Source organism: Lissotriton vulgaris, chromosome 11, assembly GCF_964263255.1.
Source record: "Lissotriton vulgaris chromosome 11, aLisVul1.2, whole genome shotgun sequence".
Taxonomy (NCBI): Eukaryota; Metazoa; Chordata; class Amphibia; order Caudata; family Salamandridae; genus Lissotriton; species Lissotriton vulgaris.
In genome coordinates, this window is record NC_141699.1 from 125,434,757 (window position 1) to 125,460,189 (window position 25,433).

General features: G+C 45.8%; 1 protein-coding gene across 3 annotated transcripts in view; it reads right to left on the reverse strand.

The window, feature by feature from the left end:
• Window positions 1-18,746, reverse strand: part of PRKAB1 (protein kinase AMP-activated non-catalytic subunit beta 1) — an 81,858-nt gene extending 63,112 nt beyond the window's left edge. Inside the window, exon 1 of one of the 3 annotated variants that reach the window (XM_086942880.1) lies at window positions 18,626-18,746. The gene's annotated coding sequence lies outside the window, so the exon portion shown is untranslated. Of the gene's footprint in view, window positions 1-18,551 lie in introns of all 3 variants that reach the window. The other 2 variants (XM_086942879.1, XM_086942881.1) reach the window with 2 other exon arrangements.
• Window positions 18,747-25,433: the final 6,687 nt, after the last annotated feature.

A 25,433-nucleotide genomic window follows, 5' to 3' on the forward strand; every position in this document is an offset into this window, starting at 1 on the left:
CTTGCAAAGGAGCTTCGGCAATCGTTAATCGCTGGCACCTCCTGTGATGTCATTGTCTGTGATGTCACAATGTAAGTAAATCAGAGGAGCTTCACTCATTTCCCCCCAGAAGCCTTGGGCCCTTCAGCCGTGACTGGATCCTGGGGTCCCAGGCCAGAGAGGCTTCCTCCTTGATGCTTGAGGGGATATTATTAGAAATACAGCAGAAGGAGAAGCTGAATTACCAAGATTATATTAGACAGAACAGCCTGAAGCAGACTCCAGGTGTCAGTGGGGGCAAACCATTTTTTCTTATTCAGATAATCAAGTAGACATGTCCATGAAAGAAAAAAAGCCTCTGCTTGGATTTATGGTTGAATATAGGCACTGGGATATTCTATTCGAAGGACTATAGAAGATTAGCAGACAAATCACTTGGGAAAACCTGCTTCAAAAATGTGCAGCTAACCACTCTGGACAGCATGTTAAGCATCTAATTGCACGAGCTGTGCACCCTACAGCAGTTGTACCTCACTACATATACCAGCATACAGCTCTTCAAAGCAGCTGTGATTCAGACAGTCATCAGCATCTCCTTCTGAGGACCGACCTCGTTCCTTTCACAGCTGGTGCTGCAAGCACAGCCAGCCACCGATGTGGCGACCAGTAAGGGGACAAAGCTGACCCTCAGCAGCCCCTCAGCTCCTTACACGTCAAGAGAGGTCTGTGCTCGCGAAGCAGTGAGGGGACCTGGCGTGTGCTCCACCAGCACAATGGTTCCTGGTTGTCCGGAGACAGACGGCTGTCCGCTCGGGTCTGTGATTTCAGGCGGCGCACAGCTGAGGCAGGAGACCACACTTCACTGTGAGGGGCACGTTCTTCAAACACATGCCAGATAAATGCGCATGCCTACATCTTCTCAGACAGCAGTAGTGAGCAGAACCAAGTAGCATTTATCCACTGTGATGGTGAAAGGAATGTGCTGTAACAGTGCACTAGACATGCACTCTGAAGAGCATGCATCCTGGTGTGAGACTGAATGCATCGTGCACACCGGTAACGGTGCACACACACTGTTCTTCTTGTTAGAGCGCACACACAGCCACACCCCAGCACTTCACAGGTCGTTAAAAGACCATTTGCATGTTAATGAGGGCTTGCTGTTGTTTCACCCCTTCCAAGAGCCCCTGCAGCTCACCCTTTCTTTTCATCCCTGTTTCCTTAAAGCAGCTGGTTTGACACTATTATGCAGGTGTCATTTCTAAATTGCTAGCGCTGCCACTGCAATTTCACACATCGTGCCGCGGCGCCCCTGGCAATTGATAACGGCGCACCGGGGCGCCGCGTTTGGGAACCACGGCCATAGGGTGTTGTGTGGTTCTGCAGTGTGGCATACTTGTGTGGATGGAGAAGGCTCCAATACCTTCGGGTCATGTTCGGCCTATATAAAACTACAGAAAACATTGGTTGAATTGGTATGTAGATCAGTTAGTTATGGGAAATCATGGGCTCTTGTGCTCCTTGAAAGGGATGCACGGTGGGCGTTAGTGCACTCCTGTAGTGGCTGCTCCGGTTTCACTCCGTTCCCCCCTCCCCTTTGGCTGCAGACGGTCACACCTCATGTATTCCTCAGCAGCAGCGTTTCGGTGATAGAAGCTAACTCATCACTTGCTGTGCCCACACTGTTCTTTGCCCTGTAATGAGTGCTAAACACGATCTCTTCGGGCACTCGGCGAACTATACTGCAGTTCAAATTGAGTAACATTTATTTGCATTCAAGACATAGATTGTCATTTAAGAGATGGTAACACCGGTTTACAGGTTCTCATTATTAACTTACAAATCACTAATTCTTGACTTGTGTGTGTGGGTCTCTCTGTGTGTGCGTTTCGGACTCTGTGTGTGTGTCGCTCTGTGTGTGTGTCGCTCTGTGTGTGTGTGTGTGTGTGTGGGGGGGGGCTCTCTGTTGGTGCAAATGCAATAGGTCTCGCGTTTGAGCGAGATTAAGGTATTGACATTAAAAATGACAAAGCCATTTATTTATCTGTTTTCAAAACCAATACATAAATAAACATTGTCATTTACAATGCCAATAGCTCTAACTTTGGCAAAGGCGAGACCGTTGCATTGTAAATGCTTGTTTTAGATGAACCTAAATATAGGACATTTCCGTAGTCGATCTGAGAGGTGACCCTGGCATGTACTATAGTTTTCCTGGCGTTGACAGGTAATAGGTCGAGGACCTTCCTCAAGACCTCAAAATTCCATTTGGAGTCAAGCCACACTCCAAGATTTTTTACTTCTGTTTTAGGAGTTGGTAGTTGGCCAAGCGTCTCAGGCCACCATGCTGATGACCAGACAGATGGAGCCCTTCCCACTATCATCACCTCAGTTTTGCTGCCTGTAAGAACTGGGACCACCAGTTCTCCGGGGGGGTAGCTTGGCTCAAGCAGGAAGGCAGCCAGGGGCTTGCGTGTAAAGCAGCTACTTAACACACTCATCCACTGAGACACGAAGTGGGCGCAATGATGGAGACCACACCAGTTGTGTTTGAAAATTAAGTGCTTTTATGTAGGCTTCAGATCAAAGCAATTAATGTATTAGCAAATCATTAGCATTTCATTAAAGTACCTCTTTAAAAAATTTCATGAACGCTCTTTTCAAAATACATTTCCAGTAAAAATGACAAACCATTTCATTAAATACTTTCAGTAAAGCAGAAAACTCCAAATAACACAGCCCGTCACGTTATACTATTCAGCAGGCTAAAAGGGTACTTTCATAAACCAGGGCCGACCATTTCAAGAAGCAGTTATAAACATTACCCCTTGTAAATATCAACAGTTCAGTACCAGAACTCGGGTCATCAAAATAGTACTGGAATGAATCAATAAGTATCAGAGTTCGGCCCCTTCAGGAACTGTAGAAGCCCGCCCCGCAAGACATTCAGTACAGTGAAAAAGATCACTATTCCATTAACGGGCTTGAAAACATTTGAACAGGCATGAGCTGCATGGGCAGCCCTAAGGCTGCCACCAGGCACCAACAGTCAAGGGAGTGGAAAGATCTTGTCCCCTGGGCCGGCAACAGTTCATGTAGTATAGCCTGATCTTCAGGCATCCACAGTCACTGGGCCCGAGTCACCTAGACTCTCAATTAAGGCCTCCCGTTCTCTCAAAGCTCATGCGGGGCCAACGGGGCCCAGTTACCACTGTTCCCGGGGGAGGGGCGAACTCGGGGCCAAAACCGGCCTTCCGCCCTCCTCCCCGGGTTACCTGTTGTCTTCGGCTCCTTCAGGAGCCCTTGCGATGGTTCGTTGCGGGAGGGGGAGGGCTTCAGCCCTCTGGCAGGCCGAGCAGACTAGTGCGGCACTCGCTGTCACAAGGGAGAGCTCCCTCGACCCACGGAGCCCTCTGGCAGTGGTTACAAGCCCCAGGGGGTGTGGTAGGCAGTGTGGGGAGACCCGTGCCACACTCGCGCTCTTCCTGGGTCTCCCTCCCGCCCCCAGGGCAGTCCCGGCTTCTTCTCGGGGATGATGAAGGCCCGGGACCAATCCGGTGGCGTTCTCGGGGGGCGGGAGAGTCAGCAACCAATCGCGGCGCGGCCAGGGACCGGGCCGGTCCGCAGGCCCAATGGCAGCGCAGGAAAGGCGGGGCGCGGCCAATGACTAGGTCCGGCGCCCCCGTCACGTGGTGGAGGTGGTGACGGCTTCACAGCCTGGCAGGCCCAGCGTCGCCCGACAGGAATCCCGGCGCGGCCTCCCCAAGGCTCCAGGGGCCTCCGCGGGGGAGCTGCACACAGTCGGCCCGGCATGGCCCTCAGGGAACACAGCGGCAGCCCTCTCCTGGCACCGAGGGCTGCCGGGGGCAGACAGCAGCGCCTCAAGGCTAGCGCTTACCACGGGTTGTGGGGGTGAGTACTTCAGGGAGCACTGCGTAGGCGCAGCAGCGCTCCGGGGCACAGCGCTTCACAGTCGATGTGGGCAACAGCGCGACGATCATTCAGCGCCTCAGGACAGCGCGTTGGGGAAATAGCGCTTCAGGAGATGCACGTTGGGGGGCCCCCCGGCGGTTCTGACAGGGAAGGCAGTCTCTGACACCGCGCTGGTTAGGGGACAAGTTACAGCGCTCCCAAATCATGCAGCAAATAGGCAGGCAGAATGTAAGGCAGAAAGAGTCAGTCAGAGGGGAGACAGGCAGGGCAAATTAGGCCCCTATGGAGGCAGGGGTTGCGCAGGGCAGCACCAGTCCAGTACCTGGTCGATCCCCCAGCAGTCTCTGGTCAAAGCAAGTCGTCTTCTTGGCGCTTGGATGGTTCTGCGACCTTAGATGTTGGTTTCTTGAAGTTGAAGGGGGGTGGGGGGTGAGTTGGAGGCTGGATGAATTTTTCCTCAGTCACTGCAGATGGAGCCTGGGGTTCCCTACCGCTGGGCAAGATCAGGGGGCTAGTCTAGGACATCTCACCCAGCTTAAGAGGCAGCACCTAAATCCTGTCACTCCCAGTTGCATAGGTTCCTAACTAGGTCCTCCCGCCTAAAACTCCTGCATGGGTTACCCAGGTCAGTGATGCCCCAACTGACTAGAAAAAGTTCCCTCCCTTGCTTAAGTATGCCCAGGTCAGGTGACCACTCTCTAAGGCGGCAAAAATAGGCTCCGCCTTTCTTCTGGAAAGAATGGCAGCAGCGGAACAACGCATTAGCGACGTCGAATACACAAACCAAGACACAAGGAAAGAAGTCAAGGCTGTTACCATAACAACGGGAACACTCCAAAAACACACAGCGGAGATAGAGGATAGGAATCGCAGAGGGAACATACGTATACTGGGTATTCCGGAAGGAGCAGAGGACGCTGCCAGATCATGTGCCAATTTCCTGGAAGACCTAATCCCGAAGATCACAAATCTAAAATTTGCCCGCCAATTCGAGCTGGATAAAGCGTTCAGAGTACCAGCATCCAAACAACCGTCAGTGCAACTCTCCAGACCCATCATTTGAAAACCCCTGAGATCGCAGCACACGGAAGAGATCTTCAACTATGCAAGGAAGAACAAGAAAATCAGCTGGAAAGGCCACAAAATCATTCTAACACAAGACTACTCAAAGCCCACGGTAGATGGCTCAACGGGAACACAGAGACACAGCGGAGTATCCTTTCCCTTGTTTAACAATATGCTAGCATGTGTAGCTGAGTAAATCTAGACGTGCTCCTCTCAGGGAATGTCGATCAATCACCTATGAGACATATCATGTCTTCCAACAAAGCCTAGATTAGGCAGCAAATTTGGAATCGAAAATGCTTATACTATATAGTCGAAGCTCCGGAAGGCGCAATGGCGATCCTGTCGTCGCACCTTCTGCATTCTAATTGTTGGGGAGGGAGAGGGAGACGTGAGGGAGAGTGGGAGGCACAGGACGCGTGGGGAGAGACAATGGTAGGATCCTTTTCTAAACTCATCTCTACTTTCTCCATGCTTTACTTATTCCAAACCTCATATCTTGAAGCTTGAAACCACACATTGCAGTAGTTCTTTGAGTATCGGGCACAAGAAGTAAGCGACCCAAAACCTAGATAATGGCTAACAATAACCCTGGCTAACAATAACCCGGCCTCGCTCACCGAAGACCTCAAAATAACCTCGCTAAATGTTAAAGGCCTGAATGACCCCATCAAACTCAAGAAAATCATAGACTACCTAGCAAAATCAAAAAGCGACATTGTACTATTGCAGGAAACCAACCTAGATGAGGAAGGCTACAAATTAGTTAGAGCTAACTGGATAGCACACTCCGCGTGCTCGCCCTCCACCAAGAAGAGGGGAGGTGTCATGGCCCTCCTCTCCAAAAAAAATCCAAGGTGCTGTTAAACTCGCACACACACACAACAAAGTGGGTAGAATGCTGATCACGAATATCTCAAGAGGGGAGGACCAATTCCACGTAGTGAATCTATACGGTCTAAACTCAGACGACCTTCCATACTGGGAAGAAGTAACAGAAGCTCTATCAAAACTACCACAAGATGTGCCACTCCAGTGAAGGACGCTGCTTTTGGACTTTGGGCTAAGGTGTTAAGCAGCGGGACTGCGAGGACCAGCAGCCCGTGGGGTGAACGCTGTGTGCTCTTTCCCCCCCCCCCCCCCACGCTGGATAAAAATACAGCGCCTCGCGCCCCCCGCTCCGCATGTGCTGCTTGAGTGAAGGATGCTGATTTTGGACTTTGGGCTAAGGTGTTAAGCAGCGGGACTGCGAGGACATGCAACCCATGGGGTGAACGCGGTGTGCTCTTCCCGCCCCCCCTCCACGCCAGATACAAATACAGCACCTCGCGGACCTCGCTCCGCGAGTGCCGCTCGAGTGAATGACTCTGATTTTGGCTTTGGGCTAAGGTGTTAAGCAGCGGGACTGCGAGGACCAGCAGCCCGTGGGGTGAACGCTGTGTGTTCTTCCCACCCCCTCTCCACATGTTCTATATCTGTACGCACATTTTCCGCTAGGCGGAACGCGCGCGGGCGAATCCCGGGCCAAGGGCGGGCCCGTTTAAGACCGGGAGAGACTGGACCGGGCCACCCCTCTAATTTGCTGCATTGATTCTTGGACAGTTATAATTACTTAAACGTAAAGGTTTCTCCCAGGATTAGTTTCAGAAGCATGGCGGGTCGGGAAACAAGGAGTAAATCAACTCTGACGGCTGGCTCTACAGTAGATACAATGGAAAAATGTATTGTTAGAGCTAATTTCCTTTTATCCCATGAAATTACCATACTGGAACGGCGGCTATCTCGGGAGATAACAACTGCTAAGAGGTCATCACTGGGCGGTATAGCGAATGCTAAAACACCCGAGAGGCGTGTGGACACAACCATAAACGAACTCCCGGGGCTTGGTGACAGCCTAATAGTAAATGAGCCTTCTACAGGGGACAATGTTATACTGTGTAATGATATTACTCCATTGGATCTGCCGGAGAGCAACTTGCTTCTTAATTTTCCTGTTAATCGACCAAATGATAGTCAAGGAAGCTTAAATAACATGCAGCCACGTGGGAACCGGGAGGGGGCGGTACCAAAAAGGTAACGGGCGGCACAAAAACCTGATGGGAGAAAGTCAAAACTAGCCAAGCAATCGAGTTGCCTGATTCCCGAATGTAGGGCCGCTGTGGATATAGGTGAGTCCATCGCTCCCCTAATGGTGAGGTCACCGACTCCCATCCAAGGGGACCGAAATATTAACAACTTCGCACCATTGGGCACTGATCTGACAATTGTAACTCGGAGTGCTTTATTTAAGATCCTTCTCAAACCCCTAGAAGCTAGCCTCCTTAAGATTGAAGTAAGATTATCTAGCATTGAGAAGGCTACAGCCGGGGCTGTTGATAGCCTGGCCACGGTTAAAAAGAGGCTGGATGGGGACGGAAAGCAGAAAAGCCAGAAGGGGGTGCAGTCAGTCAGCACCAACCCCATAGTTAGTTCACCGCAGGTACAACCGTGCCCTCCTGGTAGGATTCCCTGTTCCCTGCCACAAGTTAATCCCCTATTGGTAGCTAAGAAGTCTGCTATACTAGCAGAACACAAAGAGTAAGAGTGTAAAATCAATGGGAACAAACTAAGACCTGACTTGCCCCCTTGTAGTTGTTCTAGCGGGAGTTCCAGCACTAGAGGCGGGGGCCAGAGAACATTTTATATCACTCAAAAATAAGGTTGCCAGCTGGTTGAACAAGAATAGGCCACTCTCCCCCCTCCCAAACCTCGAGTGAGATTTTGATGGTAAGAAGGGTCCGTTGGGTAGGTAACAATACCAAAACGGTGAAGGGCGATTGCGTGCTAGTGAATTTTAGGGATCCTAGAACTGTTTCGCATATTTGTGCATGGCTGAACCGTGAATCAGATACTACCATCCAGTCCCTCCCATTGTCCATTTTCTACCCACCAGTCCAACCGGGTGAAAATTGGGGGGATGGACGAGGGATGGGTAAGAGTGGAACCCAGAGGGGGGAGCAGGGGGAACCTGGCCGGGGCAGGCTCTACGTATGTGCCCGACACCTTCTGCAATTACAACCGCTATAGCTGCCTTGACGGGGTGGATTGACTACATTCTAAGTATGCGGGGCTGGTGAATGTGTGGAAATGGAGGGTAGCAGAGGCACGCTCCCAAAGTTTAGTGGGGGGCTAGTTCGCGTTCAAGCGGAAAAATTACTAGGTAGCGGCCTGGTAGTGGGCAATAATCCTGGGCACCCGGCATGTCCATCCCCTGTTCTATTGACCAGCTTAGTATGGGTGATGACACAAACCGTGTATCTTTTGAGCAGGGTACGCAGGATTTGCTGAAGTCTAACACTACGGATCCCATAGTTTTCAGGGGGGGGGGCGATAATGACATAAATTCCGGCTCCCTACTTATACTGTCCTGGAACCTGGCAGGGTTGGCTAACAAGTTGGATTGTCCAGAGTGGGGATCATTTATTGATGGAAACAACGTTTGTTTTTTCCAGGAAACCTGGGCTAGAGAGGAAAAAACACGTGCCGGTTATGCTTCTTTTTTTGTTCCGGCACGCTGGGGCGGGCAAGGGACGACCGTCAGGGGGCCTTGTAGTCTGGGTGGGTGTACATCTGGGCTGCAAGGCCAAATACCTGAATACACTATCAGAGGATGTCCAGTGTGTTCTTCTGGAGTGGCCCAGTGTATCTAGGCTTGCACTGGCATTCCATCCCATCTCTTGAACATTCTAATATGGCTCCACCAGGAGAACTTCGCACGGGTAAGGTGTGGGAGGAATGGACTGTTGTCTGCCAAGTTCCCCGTTGGCAGGGGAGTAAGACAGGTGTGCGTTTTAGCACCTACCCTGTTTTGCCTCTACGTCAACTGGGTAATTGATCACTTAAACGGGACAACCAACAACGATGCCCCTAAGCTTGCCGGCAGCAGGGTGCCTGCAATCATGTTTGCAGACGACACCCTACTGCTGTCGAAATCCACAATGGGGATTCAACAGGTGTTGGATGGCTTTGAGTCATTTTGCAAGGACCGGGGGGCTAGAAATTAACACCCTTAAAACAAAATTCATGATTTTTAATGCCCCAGCAACCTCTCGTCCAAATCAGAGCATAGGTGACAAAAGGTTGGAAAGGGTCCAGATTTTTGAATACCTGGGGGTGACCTTAAATGAAAATATGACCTGGGCCCCCCATCAAATTAAATCCAGACTCAAACTGGCCCAACTATCATGAGGCATTTTTAAGCTCCCCAATACTTCAACAATTAAACCTGTCCGCCCACCGACTGAGATTTACAAAACACAGGCCAGGGGGGCAGTTGTATATGGTGGTGAACTTTGGGGACCTGAGTGCAGACCCGAGATTATTGTCACAGAAAATAAATTTCTGAGGCAACTTTTAGCCTTGCCTTCTAGCACTCCTTTGTTGCCACTGAGGCTTGATATGGCCCTTAGACCAATAGATGAAGTCCTGGGACTTAAACCCCTAACATTCTGGCGAAGGCTCTGGAGTACACCTGAGCTCCTCAAATATAGGCAGGAATTACTACAAATTTTAAGCCTAGCACAAGCGGGCAAAATTCCTTGGCTCAACTACATAAAAAATGAGCTGGGAAAGCTGGGGATTTTGCATTTGTGGATGACCCAAAGGTAGCCTGTACTAGGGTCTCACGAAAGCACCTAGTTAAACTCTATGATGATAGCAAATAAGGGCTTCCATACAGAGTGTGCAAAGTAGAACCCTAATTGATTTTTTTTTAAAGAAAAAGATTTTTATGCATTGGAGTTTGTGCTGGGTGATATTTTTCCTATTTTAACTAGAAAGCTGTACTTGCAGTGGAGATATGGTACTCTGCTAATTAGAGCTTTTACTAGCAAATGGAGCACCTCCACTGCAAAATGTTGTCCGGGCTGTAATTATGACTTGGAAAATTACCTGCATATTATGTTTTTCTGTCCGACTTACAAAAAAGCAAGACGGTATGGGCTCCTGCCATTGTGCAGAAATTAGGGTTTTAACCAATGTATGCAGGCATATAGAATTCTAAAAACGGATTTATCCGCTATTATAGTTATTTGCGGTAGCAACATTTTTGGCAGCATTTTGGATCAAGCGTAGGAATTTTGTAACCAATGATTAATTCTCAGGTTCTTGTATATGCTTTATTGTATCAAATTTTCAAAACCATTATATCAGATTTTTAATGATGATTTGCAAAATGAATTAATTTTGAATGTGTTACTGTTGAATGGGAATTTTTACCATCTGGTATTGCGTAGATTCTTGTTTTTATGATTATGTATGTATCTTTTCTGGCTAAGTCAACCGAAATAAAGAGAACAAAAAAAAAAAAAGCTACTGATAGTAGCAGGCGAAAACAACATGCCACTAGACCCACTGCTAGATAGACAAGCCCATTGCCAATTTCACCCCAATAATTCCCATGCAGCACTCCACAGCATATGCACAAAATTTAACCTCAAAGACGCATGGAGATTGCTACACCCGACTACACCTTTTACTCAAACTCACACAAATCGCACACAAGAATAGATTACATACTATTGTCAGGGAGCCACACACACACATGATTGAAGAGGCTACAATTGAACCAAGACTAGTCTCAGACCATTCTGCAATCAGCCTAAAATTGGCGGGTTCCCATAACGAGGCCACCCCCAGAAGATGGCGATTCAGAAGTAACACCGTCACAGACACTAGCCACAAAAAAGAAGTTGAGGAAGCCCTAGCTGAATACTTAGCCAATAACGACTCTAATGAAGTCAGTACGAACACACTGAGGGACACACTAAAAGCCACACTCAGAGGGAAATTAAATGGAATCTCCGCTAGACTCAATAAGAGATCGAACCTAAGACTAACAGTACTAGAGGGAGAAATTAAAATCCTAGAGACCGAGCTCATAAACGATAAACGCGACAATGCGATCCTACATAACCTTACAAACCGAAAGTATGGGTACAACAAAATCATCAGCAAGAGAGCAGGGTTGTGGTTTAACAAATGCAAAGCTTTAAACCTATGCGAATCAAACAGAGCAGAGAAACTCCTAGCATCATACCTCAAACACAAGCGCAACCAGATGTCAATCTCGTCGATCACCGACGCGGATAACATAACACAACAAACACAGGGACATACTTAGAACATTTAGACAATATTACTCAGACCTATGCAGGAACGGTAAGAAGCTAGACAAGGAAAGATGCAAAAAATATCTAGAAAGACTGGGCTTACCGAAACTAGACCACACAGACAGCACTTATCTAGGACTAGAGATCAGTGACACAGAGGTAGAAATGGTAGTCAAGTCACTGAAAAAGAACAAGGCCCCTGGCCCAGACGGATACACGGCAGACTTCTAGAAAACCTTCCTTCCCCAACTGGCCCCGATCATAAAAAGAGTATTCAACCAAACAGCTACTGTGGGGAAGATACCCACATCCATGACAGTAGCGACAATAACAGTTATGCCTAAAGAAGGTAAGGACCCCCAACTACCGCAAAATTACAGGCCAATTTCACTTATCAATGTGGATTGCAAAATCTACGCAAAAATCTTAGCTGTGAGACTAAACAAGATATTGCCCAAACTAATAAGTAAGACCCAGGTAGGCTTCATGCGCGGCAAAATGGCCAGCGACAACACGCATCTTCTATGCCACGTTTTAGAACAAACCTCTGAGAGCCCATCCCAAGAGGTAGCCATTGCACTAGAGGCAGAGAAAGCCTTTGATAAAGTATCTTGAGCCTTCCTAGAGCAATGTATGCACACATATAACCTAGGTGAGGGGTTCATCAAGATGACAATGTCCCTATACCAGAATCCAAATGCGAATATCACGATAAACGGCTCGCTCTCAGAACCGTTCACACTCCAACAAGGAACAAGACAAGGGTGCCCGCTCTCACCGGCACTCTCTCCTAGCCACTAATCCAAGATATAAAACTAAATGAAAACATAAAGGGGGTGGTTATCAACCAAACGACAGTAAAAGTAGCGGCTTATGCCGACGACATATGGATAATGACACAACAACCAAAGACCTCCATAGAAGCACTCATGTCCACAATCAGAGAATATGCCGAGCTATCAGGGTACTAACTGAATAATGATAAGTCAGAGTGCAAACCACTACATATTCACTGCTCAAAAGAAGTGCAAGGAAGCTATGGACTCACGTGGCAGACAAAACACATCAAATATCTCAGTATTTATTTTGGCTCTGACCTGGTCTCCTCTTTAAAACACAACAAGAAAGTCCTACTAGACAAAATCAAGAAACAGCTGGAAGCCTGGTCACCTAAATTTATGACATGGTGGGGAAGAATCGAAACAATAAAAATGATGATCACTCCACTAATAAACTACCTTACAAGCATGCTACCACTCTTCTTAACAGACGAGTTCCATCAGAAAGTAGATAAAATGTGCACCAAATTCCTCTGGAGGGATAAAAAAGCAAGGATAAGTCTGAAGAAACTTAGACGACCTAAAAATCAAGGGAGAGTGAACCTAGCTGACTTTAAAGTCTTCCAACTGGCTCTTCTAACCAAACAGGGCACACAATGGATTGAGCAGACACCAGGATACTCACCGGTGTGGCTACAGGTAGAAAAGGCGATACTGAACAACCTGGAACCACTAGCCCTACTCACGGCCAATGCACACCCACTCGCAAACAACACAATACTGAAAAACACTAAGATAGCCCTTCTAAAACTAGACAAAAATATGGAGGTCAGTATCAAAGGGTCTAAATCGGAATCTCTAAGGGCCAATAGCACCATAAAATACAAGGTGAAAAGCCTCAACTTCAATACTTGGATAGAAAATGGCATCTCATACCCCTCGCAACTAGAAAATGGCACCTCACCCCTGACATTTGCAGAACTAAAAACTTCCCACCATCTGGAAGACATTGATCTCTACAGGTTTCTAAATATTAAGGCAGCCATAACAAAGCCCAGAATAACAAGCGCTCTCCCAATCTTCCAATATGTAACTGGTATAAACAAACTGGGACACCAAGCTTCACTCTTATATAAAACCCTCAACCCACAAAAATCCAAAATCAACAACAAAGTGAAGGAATACTCTGACAGCCGCACACAGCCCCCCTTAAGCGATCGGGAGTGGAGCACACTATGGACCTCCTCCACCCGTAATCGGATCATCCCAGTTTTGGCCCCCACTAAACTTTGGTGTTACACAAAACATTCTGGCCCCCAGACAGACTATACAAACTGGGCCTCAGAGACAACCCTACATGTTGGAACTGTAACACAGGCAAGGGAGACCTAGAACACCTCATCTGGCTGTGCCCGGTACTCAAAAGGTTTTGGGGGAGGTATTTGACTTCATAGACAAAGCACTCTACTGTAAAATAACAAGAGACTTTGCCTCGCTCACCACGGCATTCATCCAAATAGACCTCCCCTCAGAGGGAGAAAGAGAACGAATGGACCTACTAATAACTGCTGCAGTCAAGCTAATACTTACGAACTGAAAAGAAACCTCTAAAACGTCATACAGAGGGTGGCTCAGCTGGATCGCCTATCTAAGAGGGGCAGACACCCTGGCACTAAGCTACTCGCCCTGGAAGGCCTCCTCCAGGAACATGTGGCAAACTTTGGACAAAATTCTGCCCCAGACGACTCATCATAAATATATGACTCAATGTTCTGGGAACCATCGTACTACATGCAACCTTCGGAATGTTTGTTAGTTAAGCTGCCTCAGTACTATCCCTCTTCTATAGGGGTTGCCTTCCGATATGTATACCATAACCACTTACCCTGTAACAGACTGGCAATCCAGATAAAAATTCTCTTCTATATTGTTTTTAATTTTATAAATACCAATAAAAAACTTTTTTAAAAATGTGTGCTATATTTTTTGTTCTATTTTATACTCCTCCTAAATTTTGGTACATTATCTTACACCATCTGCGTTTGAACTGTTTACACTTTTGGTTGGCTTTTATTAATGTCTCAATGAACCATGATGCTGATGCCTTCGCCCTCTTAGTATTTATTGTGGTCCATGGCGCTACTTCATTCAGTGCTTCTGTCATCCATGCTCCCACTAACTGAGAAGCACCGTCCGTGAGAAAATAACTTTACTTTTAAATGGTGCTTCATACCACAGTTTTGAACTCCCAGAGCACTATAAACACTAGGTTGTTCTATTACACAATGTAATGGTACTCAACTTGTCAATCTTGCAAAGATGTAAAGCAGATTTGGCCTTGTCCTCGTTCCAACTTGTGACCTGCAGATGTCAACAGTTAGCACTTAACTGGAGATAAGATTGACTTGCAAACAAAGAAATAAACGAGCATTTGCAATGCAATAGGTCTCGCATTAGGAAAGTTTGAGCTATTGGTATTGTAAATGACAAATTTTGTGTGTTGGTTTTGAAAATAGCTAATTTAATAGCTTTGTCATTTACAATGCCAATAGTTTTACCTTTCGAAAATGTGACACCTATAGCATTTGTAATGCAATATATGTTGTATTTACGTGATTTAGATGTATTGATATTACAAATAACAATGGCTTTTATTTTTTATAATAATGTATACTTATATGAAGGTTATTGTAATTTATAATGGCAATAGCTTAAACTTTTGTAAATATCTTTTGTGAAGATTATGTTCAGTGTATTTTTTTGTGACGAACATCCAAGAACAGAAGTGAAATATTAACATCTTTTTGTGACATTTGTAATCAAGCTTGAAACATTGAGAGAACATATTTGAACCAGTTGTTGTTGAAATGGTTGCACAGATTGATGCTGTGGTGGCGACGAGTGATGCTGTGGTGGCGACGAGTGATGTTGTGGTGGCGACGAGTGATGCTGTGGTGGCGACGAGTGATGCTGTGGCGGCGACGAGTGATGCTGTGGCGGCGACGAGTGACGCTGTGGCGGCGACGAGTGACGCTGTGGCGGCGACGAGTGACGCTGTATGTTATGCTAGGTTTATTTTTGCTATCCTATGTTTTGTTTTGTTATGCTAGGTTATGTTTTGCTATCCTATGCTTTGATATGTTATGCTATTTTGTTATGCTATGTTTTGTTATGCTATGCTCTTTTGCTATGCTATGCTTTATTATGCTATGCTATGTTTTGTTATGCTATGCTGTTTTGTTGTGTTTTATTATGCTATGCTTTGTTTTGCTATGCTATGTTTTGTTATGCTATGCTTTGTTGTGTTTGGTATGCTATGTTTTGCTATGCTATTATATGTTTTGTTATACTATGTTTTGTTGTGTTGTGTTTTGTTAAGCTATGCTATGTTTTGTTGTCTTTTGCTATGCTATGTGCTGTTGTGTTTTGTTATGCTATGTGTTGTTGTGTTTTGTTATGCTATGTGTTGTTGTGTTTTGTTATGCTATGTTTTGCTATCCTATTCTTTGTTTTGTTATGCTATGCTAAGTTTAGTTTTGCTATCCTATGCTTTGTTTTGTTATGCTATGTTTTGATATGCTAAGCTTTGTTTTGTTATGCTATGTTGTGTTTTGTTATGCTACGCTACGCTTTGCTATGCTTTGCAATGCTATATTTTGTTATGTATGCTATGTTGTGTTTTGTTATGTTGTGTTGTGTTTTGCTATGCTATGTTTTGTTGTGTTTTGCTATGTTTTGTTATTCTATGCTTTGTTTTGTTATGCTATATTTTGTTATGTTCTGCTATGTTTTGTTATGTTCTGCTATGTTTTGTTATACTATGCTGTTTTGATATGCTATGTTTTGTTTTGCTATGCTATGTTTTGTTATGCTATGCTTTGTTGTGTTTGGTATGCTATGTTTTGCTATGCTATTATATGTTTTGTTATACTATGTTTTGTTGTGTTTTGTTAAGCTGTGCTATGTTTTGTTGTGTTTTGCTATGCTATGTGTTGTTGTGTTTTGTTATGCTATGTGTTGTTGTGTTTTGTTATGCTATGTGTTGTTGTGTTTTGTTATGCTATGTTTTGCTATCCTATTCTTTGTTTTGTTATGCTATGCTAAGTTTAGTTTTGTTATCCTATGCTTTGTTTTGTTATGCTATGTTTTGATATGCTAAGCTTTGTTTTGTTATGCTATGTTGTGTTTTGTTATGCTACGCTACGCTATGCTATGCTTTGCAATGCTATATTTTGTTATGTATGCTATGTTGTGTTGTGTTTTGTTATGCTATGTTGTGTTGTGTTGTGCTATGCTATGTTTTGTTGTGTTTTGCTGTTTTGTTATGCTATGCTTTGTTTTGTTATGCTATATTTTGTTATGTTCTGCTATGTTTTGTTCTGCTATGTTTTGTTATACTATGCGGTTTTGATATGCTATGCTTTTTTTGGTTATGCTATGTTTTGTTTTGCTATGCTAGGTTTTGTTTTGCATTCCTATGCTTTGTTTTTTATGATATGCTAGGTTTTGCTATCCTATGCTTTTTTTGTTATGTTATGCTGGTGAGGGTGTGAGGCAGAGGGGGGTGAGGCAGAGGGGGTGTGAGGCAGAGGGGGTGTAAGGCAGAGGGGGTGTAAGGCAGAGGGGGTGTAAGGCAGAGGGGGTGTGAGGCAGAGGGGGTGTGAGGCAGAGGGGGTGTGAGGCAGAGGGGGTGTGAGGCAGAGGGGGTGTGAGGCAGAGGGGGGGTGAGGCAGAGGGGGGGTGAGGCAGAGGGGGGGTGAGGCAGAGGGGGGGTGAGGCAGAGGGGGGGTGAGGCAGAGGGGGGGTGATGGGGTGTGAGGGGTGATGGGGTGTGAGGGGTGATGGGGTGTGAGGGGTGATGGGGTGTGAGGATGGGTGAGGGGGGCGTGAGGGTGAGAGGGGGTATGAGGGTGAGAGGGGGTATGAGGGTGAGAGGGGGTATGAGGGTGAGAGGGGGTATGAGGGTGAGAGGGGGTATGAGGGTGAGAGGGGGTATGAGGGTGAGAGGGGGTATGAGGGTGAGAGGGGGTATGAGGGTGAGAGGGGGTATGAGGGTGAGAGGGGGTATGAGGGTGAGGGTTTTGTGTGAGGGTGGGTGAGAGGGTGGGTGTGGGTGAGAGGGTGGGTGAGAGGGTGGGTGAGGGTAAGGGTGTGAGGGTGTGACAGTGTAAGGGTGTGTGGGTGTGTGAGAGTGTGTGGACGTGTGAGGAGGGTGGCCGGAAGGCAGCTAGACTAGGTCGTGCTGACCTGTGGTCCTTCCCATGTGCACCGTTCGCAAACAACAGTGACTTCTCTTTGCCCCTTTAGTGCGTCAGCACGCCTTAGATCGATCAGACAGCCTGCAGCCACAAGACAGCCACTACCCAGAAAATACCTGCTACTCTTCGTGCGAGCCATCAACTACCAGCAGCCAGCTGCACCTAGCAACTACCAACTACATCCACGATTAATCCAGGAAACCACAGCTAACCTATCAGCCGGATCTAGTAGGACTCAACAGAGGGCGCAGTCACACCATCGGCGCAAAACTCTAACTACGACCATAACTCCTGTTAGGGTCACATAAAAGCATAAGCAGATAAGGATAAAACTGAGAGGCGACAAACAACTAGAAGAATGAGATCAGGTAGAGTCAGGTTACAACTAAAGCCTAAATCAAATGACAAGCAGAAAGCACGAAAAAGGAAACTTGGAAGTCCAGAACCAACGTCCCCACTAAATCTAAATAACTCTCAGGCCGTTAATCAATAACTAACACAATAAAAACACCCAGGAGGATCCAACTGTTTCTGCTATGGAAACACCACCCTCAAATCAAATGCTAACTCCAGTTCCAATTTCAATTCAGATGACAAATAAAAAAAGGACCCCTAAATTAACCCTTGCTCCCCAAACACACCCTAAAATTAACCCTGGCACCCCAAAACCCAAACACACCCTGAACACCCAAAATAACCCTTGCACCCCAAACCCAAACACACCCTAAACCCTAAAATTAACCCTGGCACCCCAAAACCCAAACACACTCTGAACCCCCAAATTAACCCTTGCACACCAAACACACTCTAAACCCTAATATTAACCCTTGTACCCTAAAACCCAAACACACCCTAAACCCTAAAATTAACTCTCGCACCCCAAACCCAAACATGCTCTAAACCCTTAAATTACACCTGGCCCCCCAAAACACAAACCCACCCTCAACCCTAAAATGACCATGTACGCCCTAAAATCCAAAAGCCCTACAAACCATAAACTGTTTATGAATGCGGAATGCCGGGAGGCGCTGCTGTGATTGCAAATGATACTTTCTGTACCCCTAGGCTGCACTTCCTTCATAGAGTATTTCCATAAACACATAGGGGCAGATTTACAAGCCCCTTGCGCCACTTTTGCGTCACTTTAAACATGGGGAAAAGTGACGCAAAAGTAGCGCAAGGTTCTTGTAAATCTGCCTCATAGTTTAGTGGAATCCGATTGTTAGACTCATTAAACAACTGCGGACAGACCTGCTCATGGCCCGAGGAATAGGTCTTGCAAAGGAAAACAAGCGTTGTCGTCATGGTGACTGCCGAATTCAATCCATCACAAAACTAAAATACATTTTAAAAAAGCACAGCTGCCTCGAACACAATGCCAAAATCACCTACTGTAAACCAACAGTCTGCCGGCTGGCTGGGACTCGAACCGCAGGTCCTCAATGAGGAGCAGCTCTCTCACCTTTGCATATACCGGAAGCCGGAGGATTCCTCTTGCAAAAGCCTACGTACATCCGTGAGCGCCGGAAGTGACGTCAATGTTCTGCGGCAAGATCGAAGACCGCCGTGAGTGCAATAGCCATAAAAGATGGATTGGCATCGGCCTCTTTATATTTCCAACTCCTCTTCCTTTATCCATTCCAGCGTATACTCGGATAAGTGCTGCAGCTGCTATCAGGGGGTAGATGTTAGTCTATCGGGGCAAGTTCCACGTTTTATCTGCACGCAAAGCCCCCATGCATAGCGCTGCCCTTTAAAATAAAGAGCAGCATCGATCCTCCTCTCTCGGTCCCAGCTGCTCAATTTCCGTCCCAGACCAGCTTCCGCATTTTTCGGAAAGCACGAGTTTTCATTAAGGGGCCAAATTCAGACGCAGCTCCCTGCATGTGTGTGCTTCGTACGTGTTATAATGAATGCCTATGTTGCAATGTGTGTGCATTATGTGCGTTTGATGTTTGTCTGTATCAGCCTGCCTGCTTGTTTTATGCCCCTTTTGTGTTTGAGCATGTGTATTTTTGTGTATGTGTGACGTAGTGCGTGCCTGTGTAAGTTGTGGAAAATTGCAAAAGCCTAAAAAAGTGTTTATTGGAAGTTCTTCGCCGTAAGGAAAAATAAATTACTGCCCGTGTAATGTAGGTCCCATGTTGGTTCCAAGTACACCTGCGTGTATTCTAGATTCTCGACCAAATGGAACAGTTTTCGATCTACTGAAAAGTTGTCAATCAAAGAAGGCTAATCGTATTTATTTATGTGAATACTGTATATTGATGAGCATTACTTGTGTCCTTGCAACTTGTAGTGAGCTTTCATTACTAAATTAATGTGTGCTCTATTGTTTAATCATGGTCACGTTCCCCAAGTTGTGTAGTGTGCAGAGCAGCACATCTTCTAAAACACTGGCAGGTTTCATGGATGCGTTTCAAAGCATAAGGATAAATGCTTCAAATAACTTAGCCGTTGTAATGCTGGTTCCTTATTTCGTTTGCTATTTGTGTAATTGAAAGGGCTGGTTGCCTGTGGCGATTGAGGTTTACCCCCTATTAGGAAACATAGTCCGACGCATTCCAACATCTTGCAATATCTACTTTCGCAAAACTGGCTATCATTCTGGTTTCGTTCTCTGTGCATGCAATGTTTTTAACTCGTTTGTATATATTATTGAGACAGTGCCAATTACGCATTCCCTGTTTGCGCTAATTTACCTTGACCGCTAAGATCTCTGTAAAAATGAAGCCGGTCTTGTTACATCTGTGCACTATCGATCCCAGCCATATATTGTCCAGTTATGATCTACTGCTAAAGTATTGAGGCAGAGGGCTCGAGCCCTAAGATAAATTGCATTAATATTTCCTATTAATTCCAGCCCATTGGGTTTCAATCCGGGCCAAGCGGCACTTGGCCCCAGGAGCCTGCGTGTCCTGGTGGCGGTGTTTACACAGCGGCTGAGACGCAGTAAATCATCTACCTGCCTTAATGGAGGATTATGTATTACCTCGAGCTGGGGTCTCGACAGGAGTTGCGCAGGCAGCATTTCCAACCAAGCATCCTGGCCCAATCTTTCTCTCTCTCTCTCTCTCTCTCTCTCTCTCTCTCTCTCTCTCTCTCTCTCTCTCTCTCTCTCTCTCTCAGCCTATTGGCTATGCTTTTGCTTTATGTATTTGCCATTGTAATGCCTTTTTGTTTCATTATAAAGCCATTACATATTGCACAATTAATGTACAATACTACTAGCAAAGCTAATACCTTTAGCTTAATAAAAGGTGAAACCTATTGCATTTTTAACACTTGTCCTTTCATGTTGGGGGTGCCGGTGGGCAGAGGGTAGCAGGCATCTGACTCCCTATGCATCTGTGGGGATAGGTAACTTGATTTCCCGTCCCAAACCCCGTGTGAAAGTTCACTTATTGATAGTTCTTCTATTTCTCTCATAATGCCTCTACTTTGCTATTACTATTTGCCCTGAGCAGCAAGACCTAAGCATACACTCTGGCTCTCCAAAAATAAAGTTGATTATTAGGTAATTTCCTCAATGGCCTTCAGTGCATGCCCAAACACTTCTTTGTAGTCCAAAATCTAGGCATATTAGATAGAAAGTGCACCAGGTCAGTGTACTTTTTGGGGTGCTTTTCTCCAATTAAATCTGTTAATCAGTTTGATATGCTTTGTATTTTACCTCTGAAACTTAAACCACACACAAACTAATTCCTGATTTTTATATCTAGCAGGACATAATCATGGTTTCATTCAACGTCCTGTTTTTCAGAGACCGAGAGAGATAGATAGAGGGAGGAAGACAGAGAGAGATAGAGGGAGGAAGACAGTGAGAGATGGAGGGAGACGGTGAGAGGGAGACAGAGAGAGATGGAGGGAGACGTGCAAGGCTTTGTGGGTGATACAGGCAGTCTTGTAGATAGATCTTGCCTCAATGAGAAGCCAACAGAGGGTGGATAAAATGGGTGTGATGTGGCCACTTCTTTTGGCCCCATATATGAAACGAGCTGCTGAATGGAGAACAGATTTAAGGGGTGACAGGTGGGATTTGGGGAGGCCAGTAAGAAGAGAATTTCAGTAGTCCAGTCTGGAGAGACCCAGTGATTGGACCAGGGTTTTAAGGTCTTGCTCTGGGAAGAAGAGTCAAATCCCCCAAAGAAGACGCAGTTGTAATCGAGCAGACTTTACAATGGAATTGATGTGGGGGAGTAGATTGAGTTTTTTGGTGAGTATGACACCAAGGGATTTTGCGCTGTCAACAATGATGGGTTTATTGTTAAGCAGATACATCTGATCCATCCATGATTGAACCGGGGGAGGAGAAAGTGAGGAGGAGAGAAGGAGGAATTCAGTTTTGGAGGGATTCAGAATCAGTTGATGAGTTGACATCCAGTTTTGAATGGAGTCGAGAGTAGAGCTTAGGATAGAGAGATCATGAGTGGAGGCCACCGTAAGGTAGATTTGAGTGTCATCTGCATAGAGATGATAGTGGATCCCTGATTTACTTAGATTTCCTAATGGTTCAAAATAGAGATTGAACGATGTGGGTGCAAGCATAGAGCCTTGAAGAACACCTTGACCTACCGCCAAAGGAGATGAAAGACTGTTCGCTATTTTGATCATTTGGGATCTGTTAGAGAGGAAGAGCGAAACCATTTAAGAATATAGCCAATTCCGCTGCTTTCTTTGTAGAATCCTCCAACTTGGAGGTTGGTGGAGAGCAGTTTGGATTCTTGATGAGATCGAATAGTTTTTTGGGTCTATTTTTGGCTGAGTCGAGGAGGGTTCTGAAGTGCGACACTTTTCCAAGGAAGATGTGCTTGTGATACTTGGATCTTGCTGAACGAAGCGTGGCCAAATTATTGGTGGAGGGCGCGTGTCTCCATAGTTTTTCCAGGAATCTTAGGTACTGCCTTTCTTCATAGAGGGATTTGTGAACCAAGCTGCTGAGGGAGCAGGCCTTTTCTTTTTGCTTCAGAGTGGAGCGACGTTATTTATTTCGACTGCAAGGACTGTGAGGCATTGGGCATTGGTGAGTTCATTAACATCTAGATTCGGGTCTAGCCTTGAAAGTGATAGCAAAGCTGATTCCAGAGGGTACTGAGGTCAATATATTTAGTGTCACGGAACCAGGAGGTAGCCCTCTTAGGTTGGCAGAGAGTTAGAGAGTGTGATAGGTGAAGAGAGAATGGGATGATGAAGTGATCAGACCAGTATACATGAATAGGGAGTGTGATAGTAAGCATGGCTGCTTTAGAAATAACAAGGTCCAGGCTTTAGCCCTTAGTGTGTTTTTTCTGTGCAGTGTTGGATAAGATCGTTTGCAGAGAGGAAGTTAGCCAGCAAATTCGCAGAAGAGTCTTGAGACGAGCCCCAGTGGAGATTGAAATCACCAACGAAGATCAGATTGTCACTTTGCGAGTGTTGGTTGCTAATGAAGACAGTGAGTTCCTCCATAAACAAAGGGCCGCTACAAGGCAGGCGGGAAAAGGCATGGAATCTGAGGGGTGAGAGGTGGTGCAATTGAAGCTCAAGAGATAGGCATTCAAAAGTGCGGAAGAAGCTGTTAGGGAAAAGCCTTAAGTTAAAGGGAGTTTCTAAAGATGACTGCAACACCTCCCCAACTTTGTCAGTTCTGTAATTTCTAAATATATAATAACCTGTGGGTAATAAAAGATCAAACATAGAGTGAGAGGTATCGTTGAACCAGGTCTCCGTGAGGAAGAGCATGTCAATATTGTGAAGGATGATGGTATCGGAGATTTCAAGTTTGTGTTTTTATTGCAGATCTGCAGTTGTGGAGCAGACAGCGCAGCACTGTCGAGACTGTTTTGGTGACGGGGCACTTGGGCTATGAGGGGCGATGGGGATATTGTACTTTATACAAGGGTGCTTGGGTGGGTTTAGATGGATGAGCAACTGACAGAGGAGATGGTTGGAATAGTGTAGATAGTAGAGTTACTTGGAGATGAAAGTGGATGAAGGGTGGCGTTTGAGGGATTGTGTGAGTTTGCGATGTTTGCAGACGACATGTCATGCTTGGCTATTATGGGGTGTGGGGGCAAGGTGCATCTCGTGGGAAGGTGAGTGTTTTCCAAAGGAATTGAGGTGTATGGAAAAGTGGAAATCTTGGTGTTTAAAAGTGAAATGGTAGCTTCAAGTTGGGAGATGGATGTGATAAGAGAGCCTAGCTTATTTTCCAGAGAGAGTAGGGCAGAGCACGGCATGTTGGGTGGCTCGATGGAAACCGGGATGCAATTGGCGGTGGAAGGTAGCGAGAGGTGGGGGGACGGGAGGGGAGTTGGAGTATAGGGTTCAGAGGTGGACAAAGGTGGTGGTTGAGAGAGGGTGTTGGTGCATTAGAGGCGAAAGAAGAGTTATCTTTGTTGGCGTTGCAAGAAGGATAGGAATTAAGGGCAAAATTAGGGGGAGGTAGGTGTAGGAGAGTAGGGTCTGCTTCCTATGGTCACCCACATTTTTTGCTGGGATTCTGTGGTTTTTCGACTTTAGTGTGGCATTCTAATCAGACCCACAGCTCAGTGTTCTCTCTCTAAATTGATACCATGTACTTTAGGTACATACCTGATTGGGTATTGGGTCACCTTTATGAGCCTCTGTATAGTGTACCGTAGGTACCCAGGGCATAGGTGCATGCAAGGTCTACCAGGGGCTGCAGCATATATTATGCCACCCCTGGCTGGCCATCCAAACTGACACCACATGCTGACCACTCAGCTTGGGTAAGGTGGTGTAATCACCCCTTACTTAGATATAATATATCTATATATGGACCGATCCTGCTGGGGCTTCATTTCCCTCTAAGACTGTTTTAAAAGACATTTTTTGGGAATATGTCGCCAATAGGAGTTTGCTTAATACTAATAGTGGGACCATGACCACTAGTTACCTAGAAGTTAAAATGTACCCCATTTATGAAAAGTATTGGGATTACATAACGAACCCCTTGGACAGGAAATTGCTATTCCAATTGAGGGTAGGCTCGCTCCCCCTTCGTAATTTAACAACTAAATGGAAATCTGGGGGGGGTAGCATTTTGTCCAGCCTGTGGGGTAGGAAAAGAAACTCTAGGTCACTTTTTGTTTTGTTGCCCAGTATATTTTGCCCCAAGGCGAGCCTGGTTGGCTCCTATGTGTAGGAATTTAGGTACAAAAAGTAGCATGGTGGCACTGCGTATTGTAAAATCCACTACTGAAGAATGGATCAATATTGCAACTGCAAAGTACTTGGGGTGGGCGTGGGTTTTAAGGCAGAGACTGCTGGTAAGTTAATTACTTGCCATCAAGCTGATCAGAGACTGCTAGACAGTTGTCTATTCTCTGTAACTGCTTAGTAATAGCCAGAGACTGCTAAACTAATGTTTATTCCCTGTAAATCTTTTAGCTGACCAGAGACTGCTAGACTTTTGTCTATTCTCTGTTTATGCTTACTCAATGTGTCATCGGCTTGAAATTTTAACTTTCAATGGAATGAATTCTTGAGGATTTTTACATTGCCATTATGAATATCATCCCTCTGGTATTTTTTTTAACAGTAATGATTTTTGCACCTGTATATATGATGTGTCATTGTTTTTAACTGTCTAAATTGTGGAATAGTTTTTAATTGCTTAAATTGTGTAATGTGCTTTGTCTGACTGACTATGTAAATTTAATTGCTTTTTATTATATGTTTGTATGTCTTGCTTTTATGAGTAATACTCGAATAAAGCACTTTTTGAATTGAATATCTATATCTACCTTATATATAGACACATATGCACCTATAAGTCACTCCTGAGGTAGGCCTCCACAATCCTGGAGGCACAGTGCTTGGTTTTATGTGAGAGGGTGCCCTAGCATGAGCTGAGCCCCTCTGCAGCTTTCGGAACCATCTCATTATAGCTGTTCTATGATATAGCCATACCATATACTCTTAAGTGCGTTATAATCCTCGCATTTAATGCTAACTTTGGTTTGGCTTTATCAAAACATGTTGTGTAAGGTGTTAAACACTTTGGAATACTACCCCCCCCCCCCCCCCCACCACCACCACCACCACCACCACCACCAATTCTGGCGGCGGGGGTAGCATTCCACCCTTCTAGAGGGAAAAGACCTGTATGTTCCTGCTTTACCCGGTTAAAGTTAAACAGAGCCTCAGCATCACAAAATGGATGCTGCTGCCACAGACATGAGTCTGACCTCCTGCTGCTGGGGGAAACTCCAGCAAGGGAGGCCTGGACAATAGGTTTCCTGTCGAGGGAGCCCAGACAGCCTGTA